The sequence below is a fragment of the Mesoplodon mirus genome (genome assembly GCF_964341445.2).
Source record: "Mesoplodon mirus genome assembly, chromosome: 3".
Taxonomy (NCBI): domain Eukaryota; kingdom Metazoa; phylum Chordata; class Mammalia; order Artiodactyla; family Ziphiidae; genus Mesoplodon; species Mesoplodon mirus.
Window position 1 is genome coordinate 162,313,723 of NC_138978.1, and position 22,010 is coordinate 162,335,732.

At 39.7% G+C, this 22,010-nt stretch overlaps 1 protein-coding gene across 3 annotated transcripts in view; it reads left to right on the forward strand.

The window, feature by feature from the left end:
- The window catches only part of ACBD6 (acyl-CoA binding domain containing 6), a 227,427-nt gene that overhangs the window by 201,418 nt on the left and 3,999 nt on the right, over positions 1–22,010 (forward strand). The window lies entirely within an intron of this gene.

The window sequence follows — 22,010 nt, forward strand, 5'->3', positions numbered from 1 at the left end:
AGCATGAAGTCTTAACCACTGGACCGCCGGGGAAGTCCCTCAAAGGTCTTTCTGACTGGCTTCAAAATAAGCTGTATATTCTTTATGTACTGTATGGAAAAATCTCTAAGACATATTGTTAAGTGAAAGGAATAAGGTGCAGAACAGTGCATATACTGTGCTGCCATGAATATATCTGTACACATTTGCTAGTAAATGGAACTATACACAAAAAGTGAATGTTGGTTGCCTAAAGGAAGAAGTGTGGAACTAGAATACAAGCACAGGATAAAAGTGTTTTCCTATAAACCCTTTAATGACTTCTGTATTTGGAACTGTATGCATGTATCTATTTGAAGATTCAGTTTAAATTATTTTAAATTTAAATTATTTTAAATCTAAATATCATAGGCTCTATTAATACTATAAATACAACTTAATTATATTTAATTCATTCAACAAATACTTAATGAGCACCTACTATTTGCTGGATAAAATATACCAAACATCCTTTTCAAGGTAACAGATGTCCCCAGACGTTGGGTGTCCTTCACCTCCCAGCCAATAATCAAGGACCTGATAACCATAGTGCTAGTGTGTGAGTTAACACTGTCTAATCTGGGGAAACTGGGGGCTTGGGTTTCAATGCCAGCAAACCCTGGAAATGTTGCTTCTTGAATAATGGGAAGTTGGAACTGAGACCTGCATCCAGAGTAAGCCAGCACTTTCAAAGGACTGCATCCTCAGTAGGAAAAAAAAAAAGTTAAATTAAATTAGATTAGAAAAAGGTGACCCACTAGTGTAAGGAAGGAAGCTTATCTGCCACAGACCAGAATCTGGGTGGAAGAAAAGCCCCACCTCATGCAAGTTTGGGGTTTAAATTTATACTCTGTTTCAGAAATTCTCAAGTTGAGAAATTAACATAAGTGTACTAGGCTGGTTACCCCTCCTCAACCAATGCAGCACAAAATTCCTACAGAAAGAAGTTCTGCTGAAAATGAGCTCACAATCCAGAATTACAGATTACACCTGAGTGAATGTCAGCAGACATAGTAAACGACAGGATTAGACTTTAAGGAATTTAAGTAAAACTATTAGATAGAAATTATCAGAAAAAAATTGTATAAAATCAAGGAATCAGGAATACAGGAACAAGACACTCCAAAAAAGAACAAGCAGATTTGAAAGAGAATCTAATAGAACTTCAGTAAGTGAAAAAATATAGAAATCTTACAATATGAATAGGTTAAAGTGCAGAATTGGCACACACACACACACAAAATTATGGTGAACTGAAAGCTAGTTCTAAAAGGCAGTACAGAAAGATAATGAAATGGAATTGTAAAAGAGACACTGAGTGTAAAATGATGAATCTCACGAACATACTGTTTTGTATCTGGCATCCTGAACTCAGTATGTACTATATGCTTCCATTTATATGAAGATCAAAACCAGGAAAAACTCATCTCCAGCATTAGCAGACAGGATAATGGTCACCTTGGGGAACTGGGTAGGTGGCATTTGGAAGGGATTAACAGGGCAGGGGTGCTTCTGAGATTCTAAGGATGAGTTGATTCTTGATCTATGTGCTAGTTACATGGATAAATTTATCTTAAGAAAGTTTATGTTTATTGTTTTGGTACTCTTCTGTGTGTATTTTATACTCTAATAAAGTTTACACACATACAAAAAAAAATCCAGACCTAGGCAGTTATAAGATGGTGGTGTTACTGTTTTCATATATTATAATCTCTTCACCTTTCCAACAGATGTCTGAGCTAGGCCTTGTTTTGCTACATCTGCAGATGAGAAACTGAAGTCCAGATAGGTGAAATGACCTTGACAGGGTAACACAAGCTGTATGTGGCAGAGCCAAGACACTTGTCCACATCTTCTGATTCCACTTCCAGTCGTCTTTTCATAACTCTGTAAATAATTACAGTCCTAGTATCCTTTTAAAGCACACATTATTTTGTGGAAGATAGTCTTTTATAGAAATAAGTGAAAGTCTTTTATCGTTGGTCACTTTGTTCAGTGGGTCAGGCTATTTTTCAAAACTGTACTTGTGAGTAAATATGTGTCCATTTGTGCACCTTCATATTCCTATTTCTGTTCACTGAGAGTTTAGACAATCATAAAAATTATCCCTGATTCAGGAATCCTGCCCAAAATTGATCTAGTAAAATGATTTCTATTTCTCTCTATCTCTCAGATTACATTATTCATTGTAGAAAGAACAAAACAAATACCATATATGTTATAATCAAGATAATTAAATGCTCCAGTAATATCATTAGTTAGAGGTTTTGGCATTACAAATATATAAAACTAAAATATTCTGACAACTCAGGAATGTTTCGTGAAATTAATACTTTAATGATCACTTATAGGTGTGATTAATTTTTAATTTAGATTTTCTTACTAGGTCACTAGACTTTTGCCCGATTTTAAGGTTGTCAAAACAGAGCTTGGCATGTAACAATAATAATAATTACCATTTATTAAGCACCTACTATATACCAGGGAATCTGCTGGGCATATTTTATCCATTTAGTCATTTAATGTTATTTAATCTTTTTATTTAATAGGCACTCAATAGCTATTTGTTGATTTTATTTTATTTTAGGACCCTTCACCTGTTCTTGGAACTTTCATAACACTATAAATATAGTTAAATCCAGTGATTGCAGACAATGTTGGGGATGTCTTGGGGGCTTAGCTATTATTTTTTATGAATTACAGTTTGGCTTGACAGCTGTCCTTGTGTTGACAGCTCTTCTGATTATAGCAGTTGTCAAACTCCATCCTTAAGCAGGTTGTAAATCCTGCCTTCTTCCGATTAAAACTGGGTCAGATCCAATGGCAGGTTAACTAGAGGCCAGTGTTCTTCTACTGTATGTCCTTACTAGTTCGCTCTACATGCGCTTTGCGTAGCAGCATACTAAAACCTTCATTCGCCTCTCTTTTACTTTGGTGTTTTTGAATCTTCAGATATTGGTCCTCCTGTTATTTTGTGATTTAAACATGGTCCGTGCTGAAGAGTATATTAGTGTAAGTGTAGGCTTCCTTGTAAATGGCCTGTTAGCCCTCCCTTCCTCCCCCTCCACTGGGAATACTAACATCATTGCATCTGTGTCTCCCAGGGGAAATCAGGGCTTTTCCTTGCACGTGCAGTCATGTGATTTCAGAGTGGGCAGGCTTTGTATCCTCATGAGCCCTTGGTCTTCCACGTAAAGCACCATCTGTTCTGTTCCTTGCACGCTGTTACAGGGCAGTGGGAGGAGGCATTAGAGTGAAAATAAATAAAATAAAAAAGAAAGAAATTCATCATCAAAACCCTGAGGATTAATGGAGTCAGAAGGCTCACTGCTCTGAATGAAAATTCATCTTCACCTGTGCCAGTGTCAGGGCTGCATCTATGGCACTTGACAAATAGAGGTTCCCAGGGTACCGTAAATTCAGCAACTGTTCTAATCCCTGTAGGCTTGCTCAGGCTTTTCCGAGATGGGCTTATGACTGTTTTTGTATTTCCCAGCACATTGTGGGCACCAGTATCCCCCTCATTAATTTGGTAAAATGTTAGCACCCTTTCCTTCTCATCCCACTCTCATCTTCTTTGTCTTTGTCCATTTTGAGGGGGAGGGCAGCTCATACATTTCTGAAAGAGGACTCTGCCTTGTGAATTGTGCTTCACTGAAGATGCCAAAGGCAGAGAAATCAATTAACTAATGAATTTTGAGCAAATACTAATCCTTAATACTGTGTTAGATGAAGAGGAGAATATAGAAAGCATATAATCAAGTAGTTCACCATCTAATTGGGAGCACAGAGCATATATTTTCAAAAACTGTTTGTTGGGCACCTATACCTGCCATAGGCTCTATGCTAAACATAAACATAATTGATGCCTATCAACAGTGACTCTCCAAGAAGTACTACAAATGCCCTCCTCATACTGGGGTAAGATTCACCTGTGTGCTTTCCCCTTGTCCTTTAAATCAGTCTTTCTCTTCTCGTCCTTTTTTTTTTTTTCTCTCTCTACTACAACTTCCTGATTGCTTATGCTCTCTTATCAGTCTGTCTTTGCATAAACCCAGGCATTTGTTAATAAAACTCCTTTCCTTGTGGGTACCATATCCCTTACTCTGGAGTACTATTTTGCAACCCTTAAATTCCAAATTTAAATCTCACTTTATAGTTACAGTTGAGCTAAAATTTCATTTACATTCGTTAGGTTAGGGGATTGTTATACAGCCCAGTTAAGCCTTTTCTCAGCTGGTTGGCAGTAGTCCTCTACATGTGAAACTTAAAAATGTAAGCTCCATTCCTGGGTTAGTACTCATGGATTATACCACATCTCACTACTGGAAAAGTCACATCATCATACAGATTGTATGAAATTAATGCCCCTTTGTCTGAGATGGCCAGCTTAGTGTCTTCAGCCGTAATACACAGCTACTTAGCCTTGATCTTCATGCTTAGCAGTCTCCAAGTGTTGGGTTAGATTTGAGCTAAAGTGTGATCTGACAGACCATGGTAGTTATTACAGTGTATCACAGATTTATACACTGGGAAATTTATTCCTCTGATACTGCTTTAAAAGTTCCAATTTTAAAACCTAACCAAGTGATTCTCACAGTAAGTTGAGACTGATAGCTGTGGCAAAAATGTTAAATGATTATTCCTTAAAATATAAATGTCACGTAGCTAGTTTTATGCAGGATAAATATCCTCTTTCACAGCTACTTGATACTAGGCAATGTGTCTTTAACTTTGCTATGTTTTCTAAGAGACTGTCTTCCACTGGAATCTAACTTGAGACTGTCTTCCACTGGAATCTAACTTGGTGTACAGTGATTCATGGTAAAAACCTTTCAAAAATGTAAAATAAAAATGTTCATTATTTTGGGAGATGATTTTAAACTCTCAAAGGGATGTTATAATCCTAAACACTTTATTGGTAAATATATCCTGTCTCTGCCTTCCTTCCTATCTAAGGCATACCCCAAAACATGATCTCAGCCCATTAACACCTGTCCCAGGATTAGAATAGGCAAATTTGCCTTTCTGTACCTTTTTCTCCTACTCTCTATTCACTTATTCAAATATTAATTTAACATTTATAATTCTAGTAGCCTTCTAAGAAATCCCACTAAAGGCAGAGAGATAGGTTTGCCAGATGGTCTGATTTTAGCTCAGAAAAATTTCTGCCTTCCACCACTGTTCCCTTAGAACCACCTCTGAGTCTGTGCTATTATAAATTAGAATTTGGTACCTAAATCTGTCAGGATGGATAATATAAAGAATCACCAAAGCTGTCACAAGTTTGTAACTTACCACAACCTGGTTTTGGGTCTTGGCTCTATGCCCACTTCACAGCATATAGCCAGGGAGCCCTGAGCTGAAAGCACCCACCAGGGGAGAGAAGACAGACGAGGGAGCCATAGAAAGAAGCTCTTTTATCTTTACATGAGTACCAACAAAGTGCAAAAGAAGAAACGTCACTACTAAATCATTTAAGACCAAACTCCCAGAGAGTTCTGCTTCCACTTAAGACAGATAAAACTGCAACAGAACATTGCTCCCACACTAACAAGAAGAAAATGCTAGATAATCTACAAAATCGTAACTTTTCTTAAACCCATCAGATAGTAGAAGTTGCGTGTCAGCAAAGTAAACCGAATTCTAAAGAATGACAAGCCCCTATAAGATACACCAACTGTTTCACCTTTGATAGAGCGCCCAAGGAAGAGGCAGCCACCATATCTGCCTCTTTTCTTCTTATAAGAAAGAAAGAAAACAGCTAAAATTAACGAATTCTTAAGGTGAGCTAGTATGACATTTTAGAATAACTGGGAGCCTCAGACCCAAGAAGACTTTTCACTCATGTACTTTTTTTCATTAACTGGGTGCTGTAAGACAAATTGAGAACAGAGAGATCCCTCCTCAGTGGCACACAGGCATGAAATCCTGCCACTTCCCTAGACCCTTATTTCATACAAAGAAAAATCCTTAAGCCACTGGGGGAAAAGCAGAAAGCTCTTCTATTCTCTCCTCCTGTCCCTGGGCCTAGGCAGATATCCACTGCCTTTGGAGGAGGAGTGAAAGCAAACCCTGTCTGCCACTGTGGCAGGACAGGGAGCCCCTGGGCTCCAGATCCTGTGCTGACACAAAGCAGAGATCTCTTGTCCCTGGGGGCTGGACAGGGAGTTCCCACTCAAGACATGTTTTCTCTCACACAAGGCAGAATTTGGCTGACATTTGGGGGGGGCAGGGAGGATACAAGAACACTGAGAAATTGCCACCCCTGAGGGCCTAAGACTGAGACTAGACTAAAAGGACAAAGAACTCTATCCCACTCTCACCATGAGCCTCACTCTGAGTAATAAGCAGTAGCAGTCTTATCGATGGATGAGGAGAAAAAGTACAGAGAGAGACTCCCTCTGTGGTAGATGTGCAGAGACTACTGAAAGCTGAGGGTGGAGTGAGAATTCTAAACAAAAACACCCTCTGGCACCCAGGCCTCACACTAAGCATAAGGTAGCAGCAGCCCACAGCTGGAGGAATTTAAGTGTGTGATGCACTGAGGTTATCCATAGTAACAACAAAACCAAACCTGGTTCAACGGCTGACTAGATTGACTCAACACCCATACTAATGGCATGACAGAAGAAAAGGCATGACCATTTCTGGGTGTAAATAGTATTATTTACTTCAGCCTCCACTGTCCTCCTACACACAATGTTCTGCATTCAAGAAAGCAAAGAAAAAACAGCCCTTTTCCAGCAATAAATGAGTAATTGATAGAGCAAGTAGATAAAAATTCAGCAAGGATTTGAAAGACTTGAACCATACTATCAACCAACTTGACCTAATTGACATTTATAGAACATTACACCTAATATACACAATATACATTGTTTCAAGTATACATGGAACATTTACCAAGACAGACCATATTCTAGGCCATAAAACTAACCTTAACAAGCATAAAAGAAATCATACAAAGTTTGCTCTGTGACCACCACAGAATTAAATTAGAAATTAATAACAGACACGTATCTGGAAAACCCCTAATTGTATGAAACTTCAACACACTTCTAAATAACTCATAGGTCAAAGAAGAAATTCCAAGAGAAATAAGAAAATATTTTGAATTGAATGAAATGAAAACACCCCACCAAAAGTTGTGAGATGCAGCTAGAACAGTGCTTGAGGAAAATTGGATCTTTTATTAAAAAAGAAAGGTCTCAAATCAACGATCTAAGATTCTACCTTGAAAATTTTTTGAAAAAGAAAAGCAAAGTAAGCTCAAGATAAGCACTGTAATAAAAATAAAGGTCAGAGCAGAAATCATGGAAATAGAAAACCAGAAATCAATGAAACCATTGAAAACCTTTAAAAAGGTCAATAAAACTGATAGACCTCTAGCCAGACCAATTTAGAAGAGGAAAAACAAATTAACAATTTCAGAAATGAAAAGGAGTCATCAACACAGATCCTACAGATATTATGAAGCAAATAAGGGAACATTATTAACAGCTTTTTACCAATAAATTAGATAACTTAAGTAAATGGACACACTTCCTAAAGACACTAACAACATTCTCTCAAAAAGAAATAGAGAACCTAGATAGCCCTGTATCTATTGAAGAGATTGAGAATTTGGTACTGAAAACTTTCCCACAGCAAAATCTCCAGGCCCTGATTGCTTCACTGTGAATTCTACTAAATATTTAAGGAAGAAATAATACCGGTTCTACACACAAACTCTTCCAGAAAATAAGAGGAGGGAACACTGCCAAACTAATTCTATGAGACTAACATTAGCCTAATACCAAAACCAGAAGACCCTAGAGGAAAAGAAAACTACAGGCTGATATATCTCATGAATGTAGATGCAAAAAATCTTTAATAAAATGTTAGCAAATTGAACATAGCAATATACAAAAAGGGTAATTATAACCAAATGTGTTTATCCCAGGAATCTAAGGTTGGTTCAGCAGCTGAAAATCATTGTATTTCACCATATCAGACAAATCAAAACCCAAAATAAAACATATGATCATCTCCATATATGTAGAAAAAGCCATTGAAAAATTCAGCCTCCTTCATGATTTGGAAAAAACAACAAAAAACAAAAACAACAACAAAAACAGCAAAATAGGAATAGAGGGAACTTCTTCAGCCTGAAGAAATCAATAGCTAACATCATCCTTAATGGTAAAATGCTGAATGCTTTCCTTCTGACTGGGAACAAGGCAGAGATGTCCACTCTCTCCACTTTGATTCAACATTGTACTGGAAGTTCTAGCTAGTGCATTAAGGCAATGGAAGGGTCCCAACACCCTTTACTGCCTTCCTGGAGAGACTTACTCCATGATATTTATATCCAGTATTTACGTTGGTCTGTTTCTGGGCTCTCTATTCTGTTCCATTGATCTGTTTTTCTGTTCTTTTGCCAATACCATACTGTCTTAATTATTATAGCTTTATCATAAGTCTTGAAGTCAGACAGTGTCTGTCTTCCAGCTTTGTTCTTCTCCTTCAATATTGTGTCGGCTCTTCTGGATCTTTTGCCTCTCCATATAAACTGTACAGTTTGTTGTTATCCACAGCCTGACTTGCTGGGATTTTGGTTGGGAAGAACTGACATCTTGACAGTACTGAATCTTCCTATCCACGAATGTGGAATATCTCTCCATTTATTTAGCTTGTTGATTTTGTTCTGAGCTTTATAGTTTTTCTCATACAGATCTTGGTAAATATCATGTTAGATTTATACCTCACTATTTCTTTTTGGGGGTGCTAATATAAATGGTATTATGTTTTAAATTTCAAATTCCACTTGTCCATTGCTGGAAAGCAATTGACTTTTGTACATTAACATTATATTCTGCAACATTGCTATAATTGCTTATTTGTTCCAGGAGTTTTTTTTGTCAATTTGTTTAGATTTTCCACATGGACTGTCATGTTATCTGCAAACAAAGACAGTTTTATTTCTTCCTCCCTAATCTGTATATCTTTTATTTCCTTTTCATGTCTTATTGCATTACCTAGAACTTCCAGTACAGTGTTCAAAAGGAGGGGTGAGAAGGGATATCCTTGCCTTATACCTGATCTTAGTGTGAAAGCTTTGAGTTTCTCACCAGTAAGTATGATTTTAGCTATAGGCTTTTTGTAGATGTTCTTTATCACATTGAGGAAGTTCCCGAGGAATTATGTCAGCAATGTAGTGGAGTGAAAAGCTACCTTTGTCTCTCCCTTTCAATCTGCAACTAGTAAAACATTCATAACTCAACAAAGGTTCCTCTGCCCAACACACCAGGATGCTAGAGAATTCCACACATCTGTACATCTAAAGGTCAGTGGACTGGAACACATATAGGAGGCACAACCAAGGAAACAGCAGAGGTGGTACCTGTAGTCCTGGCCTTCCCACCACAGCAGCTGAGCCCACAGCCCCAGAGAACCCAGTAGCAGCCGGGGAGGCAATGCACATGACTCCACCTACACAACACCTGTGGCCACAGGCAACTGGGCAACAGCAGTAGTGGGGCCTGGGACCCCAGCCCTCCAGCCACTGATGTGCCCACCACTCCAGCCACCTGCCCCCTCCCCCCGAATCTGCAGTGGCAGAGCCCACTAACCTTATAATACCAGACACGAAGAGGTGCCCTCACAACTCCTGCTTCCCCCCTTCCCTTACTCTCCCCCTGCAGTGGCAGAGCCTGTGACTCAGGGGAACCCAGACACAAGGGAGAGCCCACCATCCTGGTACACCAGGTGGTGATGCCAGCAACACTGGCAGAAGCAAGGCACCAGTGACCCCAGAGATGCAAGAACTGATAATGTGGGCAGGGGCCTCATGTTATGGGCAGTACAGGGTAGAAAGTGCTAACTCTCAAATGTAACAAGAGGCAGCTCAGGTAAGAGAAACCAAAAACTTATGCTATAGTGCCACCTACTGGAAAACAGAAAGCCTCTGATTTCTAACCTGTTGCTACTTCAGATGTGCTGGCAGAGGAACAACTCATCAAGCACCATGAAGAACTAGAGTAACACTACCACAGAAAGAAAATGACAATTCTCCAGCAACCAAACTTAAAGTCATGGAATATTGTGATCTAACTGATAGAGAATTCAAAATAGTGAACATGAAGAAACTCAGCAAACAACAAGAAAATTCAGAAAGGCAGTTCAGTGAGCTCAGGAATAAAATGAATGAACAGAAGTAATACTTTGCCAAAGAGATTTAAACTCTAAAAAAGAACCAAGCACGTTTTGGAGCTGAAGAACTCAATAAATGAGATAAAGAATGCATTAGAAAGCATTGAAAGGGGACTTCCCTGGTGGTCCAGTGGTTGAGAGTCCGCCTTCCAATGCAGGGGATGCGGCTTCAGTCCCTGGTCAGAGAACTAAGATCCCACATGCCACGGGTCAACTAAGCCCACACGCCACAACTAAAGAGCCTGCATGCCACAGCTACAGAGCCCACGCACTGTGGAGCCTGTGCACCACAACTACAGAGCCCACATGCTCTGGAGCCTGCACCACAAGTAGAGAGCCCACATGCCACAACTAGAGAGAAGCCTGCGAACCGCAACGAAGAGCCCATGTGCCGCAGCTAAGACCCAATGCAGCCAAAAGTAAATAAATGTTTAAAAAAAAAAAAAAAACATTGGAAACAGAGCAAACCACGTAGAAGAGAGAATTAGAGAGCTCAAAGATAGAAATCTAATATTTATACAAGTAGAAGGAAGAGAAATAGCATTTAAAAATGAGGAAATTCTGCAAGAGCTATCTCACTCTTTCAGGAGGGGCACCATTAGGATAATAGGTATCCCAGCAGGGCAATAGAAGGAGAAGGGAGAAGAAAGTTTATTTAAAGAAATAGCTGAGAACTTCTCAAGTTGAGGAAGTTCCCCTCAATTTCTAGTTAACTGAGAGGTTTTTTTAAATCACAAATGAGTGTTAGATTTTGTCAAGTTATTTTTCTGCATCTATTGATATGATCATGTGATTTTATTTTTTTGCCTATTGATACGATGGATTACATTAATTGATTTTCAAGTGTTGAACCAGCCTTGCCCACCTGGGATAAATCCCACTTGGCTGTGGTGTATAATTCTTTTTATTCATTGTTGAGTTCAATTTGCTAATATTTTGTTGAGGGTTTTGTGTTTATTTCCATGAGAGATATCGGTCTATAGTTTTTTTTCCCTTTCTTATAATGTTTTTGTCTGGTTTTTGTTATTAGAGTAATGGTGGCCTCATAGAATGATTTAGGAAATATTCTCTCTACTTCTGCCTTCTGAAAGAGATTGTAGAGATCTGGTATAATTTCTTCTTTAAATGTTTAGTAGAATTCACCAGTGAACCCACACAGGCCTGGTACTTTCTAGTTTGGAAGGTTATTAATCATTTATTCGATTTCTTTACTAGTTACAGGCCTATTCAGAATGTATATTTTTTCTTGTGTGAATTTTGGCAAATTGTGTCTTTCAAGGAATTGGTCCATCTCATGTAGATGTATTTGTAGGCATAGAATTGTTCGTAGTATTCCTTTTTATCCTTTTAATGTCTATTGGACCTGTAGTAATGTCCCCTCTTTCATTTCTGATATTAGTAATTTGTGTCCTCTCTTTTCTTATTTAACTTGGCTGGAGGCTTATTGATCTTATTGATCTTTTCAAAGAACTACCTTTCGATTTTACTGATTTTCTCTATTGATTTCCTGTTTTCAATTTCATTGATTTCTGTTGTAATTTTTTTCTTTTTTTTTTTTTCTGCTTACTTTGGATTTAATTTGCTCTTCTTTTTCCAGTTTCCTAAGGTGGGAACTTAGATTATTGATTTTATATCTTTCTTCTTTTCTAATACATGCATTCAATGCTATAAATTTCCTTCTAAGTACTGCTTTTGATGCATCCCACAAATTTTGACAAGTTGTGTTTTCATTTTCATTTAGTTCAAAATAATTTAATTTCTTTGATTTTTTTCTTTGACCAATGTATTATTACTTACTACAAACTTACTATAAAGATACAGAAATCAAAACAGTGTGATATTGGTGTAGGGTGAGGTGTATAGATCAATGAAACAAGATAAATAACCTAGAAATAGACCAAACCACACATGGGTGATTGATTTTTGACAGAAGTGCCAAGGTTAGTCAGTGGAGGAAAGGATACTCTATTTAACAAATGGTGCTGTAACAGTTGGACATACACATACATACTGGGGGGAAGAAAAGCCTCAACCCTTTTCTCATACCCTCCACAAAAATTATCTTGAAATGGATCAGAGACCTATACATAAGAGCTAAAATATAAAGAACTAGAAGAAAATGTGCAAGAAAATCTTTGTAATCTTGAGCTAGACAAAGACTTCTTATATAGGACACAAAAAGCACAAAACATAAAAGAAAAAAAATAAATTGGACTTCATTCAAAATTTTAAAATTTTACCCTTCAAAAGATACTGTTAACAAAAGACGAGACAGAGTGGGAAAAAATGTTTATAAAACATATTTGGAAAAAAACTTATATCCAAGAATATGTAAAGAATAATTCTAACTTTATTAAAAAGACACCCCAATTAAGTGGACAAAAGATTTGGATAACTCACCAAAGGTAGATGATTGGCAAATAAGTACATAAAAAGATGTTCATCATTAGACATTAGGGAAATGTAAATTAAAAACCACAATAAGAAGACCTGACTATACTATATAGTACCTGTACTATAGGTACTAGAGACCTGACTAGAATGGCTAAAAAGAATTTTAATGATAATAACAAGTGCTGACAAGGATACAGAGCAACTAGAATTCATACATACTGGTGGGAATACAAACTTTGGAAGTTTGGTAGTTTCTTATTCAAGTTTAATGTTCACTTGCCATGTGATTCAGCAATCCCACTCTAGATATTTACCCAAAAGATGTGAAAACATAAAAGATCCATGCAAAGACATGTATCCAGGTGTTCATAGGATCTTATTCATAATGGCCAAAAACTGGACACAAGCCAGATGCCTACATACTTTTATACAATGGAATACTACTCAGCAACAAAAGGGAAAGAACTACTCATACCTGCAGCAACATGGATGGATGTCAAAAGCATCATGCTCAATGAAAGAAGCCAGACACAGAAGACTATAGGCTGTATGATTTCCATTTCTGGAAAAGGCAAAACCTAAGGACAGAAATCAGATCAGTGGTTGCCAGGGGCAATGGGTGGGGGTAAGAGGATTGGCTGCAGAGAGGCCAGGAGGAAGTTTTGGGGGTTATGGACATGTCTTATGTCTCTATTGTAATGGTAGCTACACAAGTAGACACATTTGCCGGAATTCAAATTTTTAAGAAGAATGAATATTACTTCAATTTTTTAAAAAAGGGAGAAAAACCAGGGAATCTTGCTCTGTATGTTAACTGGCACAATCCAAAGTGGATGAAGAATCTGGGACGGACAAGATGGCAGAGTAGAAGGACCCTGAGCTCACCTCTTCTCACACGCACACCAAAATCATAACTAACTGCTGAACAGCCATTGATAAAAAAGACTGGAACCTACCAAAAAAGATATTCTACATCCAAAGACACAAAGAATAAACCACAACAAAACAGTAGGAGGGGCGAACTCGTGATATAAACAATTCCCATACCACCCAGGTGGGTGACCCACAAACTGGAGAATAATTATATCGCAGAAGTTCTCCCACAGGAGTGAGAGTTCTGAGCCCCACATCAGGCTTCCCAGCCTAGGGGTCTGGCATCAGGAGGAGGACCCCCCCAGAGTACCTGTCTTTGAAGGCCAGAGGGGCTTGATTGCAAGAGCTGCACAGGACTGGGGGAAACAGAGACTCCACTCTTGGAGGGTGCACACAAGGTCTCACATACACCAGAACCCAGGGCAAAAGCAGTGACTTTGTAGGATCCCAGGCCAGACCTACCTTCTGGTCTTAGTGGGTCTCCTGGGGAGGTGGGGGTGAGGGGGCAGCTGTAGCTCACACTGGAAACATGGACACTGGTGGCGGTGGCAGAAATATTGGAGAGCGTCATCTACATGAACTCTCATTGAAGGCAGACATCTTGCCTGGGTCATAAGCACCGAGGCCTGGCCCCACCCAACCGCCTGTAGGCTCCAGTTCTGGGACGTCTCAGGCCAGACAACCAACAGGGCAGGAACACAGCCCCAGCCATCAGCAAATAGGTTGCCTAAAGACTTCCTGAGCACACAGCCGCCTCTAGATAGGTCCCTTGACATGGCCCTGCCCACCAGAGGGCCAAGACCCAGCTCCACCCATCAGTGGGCAGGCACCAGTCCCTCCTGCCAGAAAGCCTGCACAAGCCTCCAGACCAGCCTCACCCACCAGGGGACAAACACCGGAAAACTACGATCCTACAGCCTGCAGAACTGAGTCCATAAACTCAGGTTAGAACCTACCCCGGAAACAGCTGTTCCCTGCCCCTGAGTGATGAGAGGGGAATGCACTGCTGGGACGAGGTCCACTTCTCCAAGGTCGAGAAATGTAACTAACCTACCACAGGAACAAAAATACAAATAGAAATTTAAACAAAATGAGACAGCAAAGGAATATGCTGCAGACGAAGTAACAAGATAAAACCCCAGAAGGACAACTAGTGAAGTGGAGATAGGCAATCTACCCGAGAAAGAGTTCCAAGTAATGATCATAAAGATGATCCAAGAACTCAGGAAAAGAATGGATGCATAGATCAAGAAGTTACAAGAAGTTCTTAGCAAAGAGAAAATATAAAGAACAACCAAACAGAGTTGACAAATATAGTAATGAGATGAAAAATACGTTAGAAGGAATCAATAGCAGAATAAATGAGGCAGAAGAATGAAACAGTGAGCTGAAGACAGAGTGGTGGAAATCATTGCCATGGAACAGAATAAAGAAAAAATGAATATGACTGATTCACTTTGTTATAAAGCAGAAACTAATAAAAAAAATGAAAAGAAATGAGGACAGTTTAAGAGGCCTCTGGGACATCACATGCACTACCAGTCACATTATAGGGGTCTCAGAAGGAGAAAGAGAGAAAGGGCCTGAGAAGATATTTGAAGAGGTAATAGCTGAAAACTTCCCTAACATGGGAAAGGAAACTGTCACCCAAGTCCAGGAAGCGCAGAGAGTCCCATACAGGATTAAGCCAAGGATTAACACACCAAGACACATAGTAATCAAATTGACAAAAATTAAAGACAAAATATTAAGAGCAACAAGGGAAAAGCAACAAATAACATACAAGGAGACTCCCATAAGGCTAGCAGCAGATTTTTCAGCAGAAACTCTGCAGACCAGAAGGGAGTGGCATGATATATTTAAAGTGATAAAAGGGAAAAATCTAAAACCAAGAACACCCAGCAAGCTCTCATTTAGATTTGATGGAGAAATCAAAAGCTTTACAGACTAGCAAAAGCTAAGAGAATTTAGCACCACCAGGCCAGCTTTGCAACAAATGCTAAAGAAACTTCTCTAGATGAAAAAGAAAAGGTCACAACTAGAAAAAAGAAAATTACAAATGGGAAAGCTCACCAGTAAAGGCGAACATACTGTAAAGGTAGGAAATCATCCACACACAAATATGATATCAAAACCAGCAACTGTGAGAAGAGAATAGTACAAATACGGGATATTGGAAACGCATTTGAAATTAAAAGACCAGCAACTTAAAACAATCTTGTTTATATATAGACTGCTATGTCAAAACCTCATGGTAACCACAAACTGAAAATCTACCATAGATACACACAAAAAAAGAAAAAAGAATCCCAACACAACTCTAAAGTTAGTCATCAAATCACAAGAGAAGAGAACAGAAGAGGAAAGGGAAAAAAAGTCCTCCAATGTACCTAGCTAAGCACTTGTGCTTTGAGCATGCATGTTTCCTTCTGCCTAAATCCTGAATGAGGTACTATACTAGCTACCCAACCCTCCAACCAGGCGGATCAGAATTCAAAGAACCTGGAGCAGCCTTGAGGTCCATAGGCTCACATAAGAATATGATTCCCTCTATAATAAACTTAATAGTAACTACCATTTAATAAGCATCTACTATTTGAGTCCTCTATTAGACCCTGGACATGCATTTTCACTTGCCTAGGAAAACCATCTGAGGATAGATACTCAAGGTCACACAAACCCAGTTTGGATTCTAGAATCCATGTTCTTTCTATGGTGCTACTTATGAATAAGGGCCTGTCCACCTGGGTCTCCTGGTTAATGTGGCAGTTTCCTCCTTTCGGACCTGTATCCCTATTCTGAATGTAGGCATTCTTGACTGAGGTTCTGACACTCCGTATATATCTTACTAGCCCCACCCCCCTGCAATGGTTGGACCTGACTTGTGGACTAGGTCACTGGCTGGAGTCCTGCTCCTTCAGGGATGGGTTTCTGGCAACAAGGCCATTCAGCGGTGACTGTCCAGACCAGTACTGCTGGCCCCACCCACCACCAAAGCCCTGGGGTGGGGTTAGTTCACTCAGCCTGATCTACTTTCAACACCTTCTCCATAGTAAATACTGACAAGAGATATTTGGATGGTCATCTGCTGTGGGCCAGCATTACATTAAGCACCTAAAATTTATTGTTGAACTTGAGTGGTACTTACCCGCCCTGGACCCTCAGGCTGCCTGTCATCCGAGCCCACATCAGATCATGGCCAAAAGCCAATATTCCTTTGGTATGCTGACATAGTTGAAAAGGCCTTGTGCAAAAGATATACTAAGAAACAACAAATGTGAGATATACACAGAGAGACTCTGGGTTCCTACAGAATCATGGGTTGTAGGTCATAGTTCACATTGTCATCAGGAAACTCACCCAACACAGGTTTGTAGAATTACATCAGTAGCAATAAAGAGGTTGGAAAAAGTAGTGATTGGTAAGGTTGAGAGTCATAATAATTAGTCTCAGGTGGGGGCAGTTCATCCTACAGGCACTATACCACACATCAGTTCTTTACAATGTGCATGAAAATCACCTGTGGCTCTTGTTACACCATGGATTCTAACTCAGTACATCTGAGGTGAGGCCCGAAGCTCTGCATTTCTAACAAGCTCCCCTAATAGGCTGAAAGCCACTGATCCTCAGACTACACTTTGCATGGCAAGCCCATAGACCTCCTTGACACAGGTTTAAAAAGGAAAAGATAGAGTTGACTTACGAGGCTCTAAGTCATGCATGTAGGTGGCATTAAAACCTTCCAGCCATGGGGCTTCCCTGGTGGTGCAGTGGCTGAGAGTCCGCCTGCCGATGCAGGGGACACGGGTGCGTGCCCCGGTCCGGGAAGATCCCACATGCCGCAGAGCGGCTGGGCCTGTGAGCCATGGCCACTGAGCCTGCGCGTCCGGAGCCTGTGCTCCGCAACGGGAGAGGCCACAGCAGTGAGAGGCCCACGTACCACAAAAAAAAAAAAAAAAAAAAAAAAAAAACCTTCCAGCCAAGGTTCATGATCTTACCAGAAAAGTAATCATTCATAGAGGAAAAAGACCAAGCCGGCCCTGAGTCTCAGAGCATTAGGAAGATGGAGCCCGGGGTTGAGGGGTCTGGAAATACATATAGAAACCAGGATAGGGAAAGAATGGGCAGCACTCATAGAAATAACAACATTATTCAACTGTTTGAAAAGCAGAGAAGAAGGTAGCCTGGGGTATTTGAAGTCAGGCCCAGAACACCAGACCCAGGACACTAGACTCACTGGCACAGAAAAGGCAAACTTCAAAGTCTTAACAACAAGCAACGGAAAAAAATCAGCACAGGCAAACCAGCACCGTCACAAATGTCCAGAAGGCAACCAAGTAGATTCCCAGATGTGGGAAGTGAACTTACCTGCTCATCTTCAGCTTCCAGAAGGAACGGAGCAAGGGAAATCAAAGCGTCCTAGTACCAGAGGAAATAGCGTGTTCAGCAAAGAATCCAGGAGAGGATGAAGTACGGGAGCTGGAAAACTCAGCAAAGGCTCAGCTCTGCTACCCACGTCACATCCGACGTAAAGTTACGTCGTACTGAACCAATGAGAGGCCTGAGTTCCTTCTTACCTGTGTGGGGCATTATCAACACTTGTGAGTTAAGTGGCTCTAGCTGTGAAAATTGACCAATAGTATGAGGCAGGAGGCAGAGCCCTGAGTCTCAGAGTGAGGCCCCAGATCATCAGTATCAGCATCACCTGGGAACCTGTTAGGAAATGTAAATTCTCAGTCATGCTCCAAACCTACCAATCAGAAACTGCGGGGGTGGCACCCAGCAGTCTGTGGTCCAACAAGCCCTCCAGGTGATTCTGATGCAGGCTTACTGCAGTAGAGTCTAGTGAAAGCCTGGTGGAGAGAGGCCAGGTGTGGCAAAGGAGAGTCATTATAAGTAGGCTTGATAATGGCGCTTTTAAAGAGCTGGTGGGGCTTCCCTGGTGGGGCTTCCCTGGTGGCGCAGTGGTTAATCCACCTGCCACTGCAGGGGACATGGGTTTGAGCCCTGGTCTCGGAAGATCCCACATGCTGCAGAGCAGCTAAGCCCGTGAGCCACAACTACTGAGCCTGCACTCGAGAGCCCACGAGCCACTCCTGAGCCCACATGCCACAACCACTGAAGCCTGTGCGCCTAGAGCCCATGCTGTGCAACAAGAGAAGCCACTGCAATGAGAAGCCCGCACACCACAACGAAGAGTAGCCCCTGCTCGCCACAACTAGAGAAAGCCCACGTGCAGCAATGAAAACCCAATGCAGCCAAGAATAAATAATTTTTTTTAAAAAAGAGCTAGTGAAGTCTTAAAGCCTGTTTATAGGGAGAAGAAAACCCAGTAGAGATAATGTAAAATAATAATTAGTAAAACATGCTCAGTGATCAACAATGAAAACCAAAGTGGATGAACATAAACTGTAGTAAAAATTATAAGTGAAAATTTAATAACGGGCATTAACAGTCTTTGCCTCTTAAGCTTTTTATTTCCCAACCACATAAATGTGTCTACTGGTAAGGACACCATTAGGAATTTTCAATAATATGTATGTCTCTTTCAAATGTATTTCTCCAGCATGGTAAGGGAAACCACCTTAGGTAGGTAGCTCTTTGGCCAGAGTGATCATGTAATATAAATATATTTAAAGAGTATCCAGAAAAATTGCTAAAAATCCTGAGCCCAAAACATATGTCTTCAGGAAGTCACACAGTACAGTAAAAATGGAGATAGTAATGTGTATGGGGTGAGTGGGGTTTTTTTTTTTCAGATTCAAATTTTACCTCCCTGCTGAGCTTATCAATATAGATATCCCCTAGTACCACATATTTATCATGTCCCAAACAATATTATTTCTACCCCTCCATAATTTTCTGCTTCTGTTCCCCTCCAAAAACTTTGCTCTTCCTTCTTCTGGTTCCTTATTTTAGAGATATCACCAGCATCTATGTGTTCTCCAAGACTAGAAACATAGGTGTCATCTTTGATTCTTCTAATTCTTTTGACCATTGGATTGATTTGTTAAAGTTTTTTTTTGTTTTAATGTTAAGGATATTAGCTCTTATCTGTGTTATGTAGGTGAATATGTTTCCCAGTTTATGGTTTACTTTTGTATATAGTATTTTTGTGTGTGTGGTATAGCTGTTTTAAATTTGTGTTCAAATGTATCAGTTTTAGGTTTCTATATAATCAGATTTATCAGTAATTTTATCAAGTGTAGAAATACTCAGGCTGTTTTAAACATTACGATCATAGGCCTTGGGCCTAAGAGCTTTTCAAAAACCTATAAAAGTACTTGAAATCTGAAACAAAATATCTTTGCTCCAGAAAACAAAAAGAAAATTGCAAAATATAAATAATTAAATGTTTAGCTAGGTGTCTATAAATATGACATTATATCAGTTTCATTAATTATTAAATTTAGTGTTCACAAACTTTTTTGTTTTTTAATTAGAATTCTACCTTTATTCTTTTTTTAACATCTTTATTGGAGTATAATTGCTTTACAATGGTGTGTTAGTTTCTGCTTTATAACAAAGTGAATCAGTTATACATATACATATGTTCCCATATCTCTTCCCTCTTGCATCTCCCTCCCACCCTCCCTATCCCACCCCTCTAGGTGGTCACAAACCACCGAGCTGACCTCCCTGTGCTATGCGGCTGCTTCCCACTAGCTATCTGTTTTACGTTTGGTAGTGTATATATGTCCATGCCACTCTCTCACTTCGTCACAGCTTACCCTTCCCCCTCCCCATATCCTCAAATCCATGCTCTAGTAGGTCTGTGTCTTTATTCCCATCTTACCCCTAGGTTCTTCAGAACCATTTTTTTTTTTAGATTCTATATACATGTGTTAGCATACGGTATTTGTTTTTCTCTTTCTGACTTACTTCACTCTCTATGACAGTCCCTACGTCCATCCACCTCACTACAAAGAACTCAATTTTGTTTCTTTTTATGGCTGAGTAATATTCCATTTTATATACGTGCCACATCTTTATAGGTTGCTTCCATGTCCTGGCTATTATAAATAGAGCTGCAATGAACATTGTGGTATGTAACTCTTTTTGAATTATGGTTTTCTCAGGGTATATGCCTAGTAGTGGGATTGCTGGGTCATATGGTAGTTCTATTTTTAGTTTTTTAAGGAACCTCCATACTATTCTCCATAGTAGCTGTATCAATTTACATTCCCACCAGCAGTACAAGAGGGCTCCCTTCTCTCCACACCCTCTCCAGCATTTATTTATCAGTCCCTTCTTTATACTCCTGCCAACACTAGCTAATTTCAAGCCCCCAAAAAGGACTACCACAATCTCTTAACTGGTCTACCTGCCACAAATGCCTAGGTTCTCCAAGTCACTCTAGAATTATCATCCTAACACAGAGGTCAAATTATGCTACTCCCCTCCTCATAAATGCCAGACTTCTTAGTATGGCTTTCAAGGCTTTGTATAGTTTAACTTAAATCCAGCCTCTGCTTTTGACCCTCTATATTGCTTCTCTGAGCCAGCAGACAGTTCTCTCAGCATTCCCTGTGCTCTCCTGCTTCTCTTAATGTTGTTTTGTCACTCTGCATGCCTTTTCTTCTAAGTTTACCTGGAATTTTACTCTGTCCTCAAAGCTCAGCTTACATACCACCTACTTGTAGTATTTTTCCTGATTCCTTAGCTTTCCTCTCTCCATCCCCCTCACCTTTGCAGGTGTGTGTGTGTGTGTGTGTGTGTGTGTGTGTGTGTGTGTGTCCGCCTGCCACAGTGTTTACTCATCCTTCTAAGTTCCTTAGAGCAGGAATCTTACCTGTATCCTTGATAGGACTGGTATGGTATGTATTCAGTAAAATACTCATTGAATCAAACTACTTACCCTTCCTGCTCTCCCTTTCTTTTAAAAACCTTTTGTTGTTGCTGTTGTGTAATATATCACACTACAAAATTGTATATAAAATGTATATGAAGAATTTAAAACGTACCTTTAAAAAATTATATACCTACCATGTAGTTTAAGAAAGAGAACATTGCCAGTATCTTTGAAACCCCTGTGTGTGTGCCTATCCAATTATACGGCCTTCCCTATACCGCCCCCCACCCCAGATCAGCACTATCCCAAATTTCATACCACTATTTTCCCTTAGAGCTTCACTTCATATTTGTGTCTCTGAATAATGGTGTTTAGTCTTGCCTGTTTTTAAAATTGTGATTTAAATGGAAACATACTGTATGTATTCTTCTAATTTGCTTTTTCCCTTCAACATTATGTTCTAGAGATATACTCATGTTATATGAAGCTATAGGTCATTAGTTTTCATTTTGGTAAGGGATTTCATTGTATATGTAAACAATATTTTATTTTTACATGTTATTCTTAATGGGCATTTGAGTTGTCTACATTTGGGGTCTATCACAAACAGGGCTACTATATGTACATTCTCGCAGATATCTCCCGGAGAATACATGCAAAGGTTTCTAGAGAGTATAACTAGGAGTAGAATTGCTGGGTCCAAGGGTAGGCATTTGTTTAGGTTTAACGTGTAATGCCA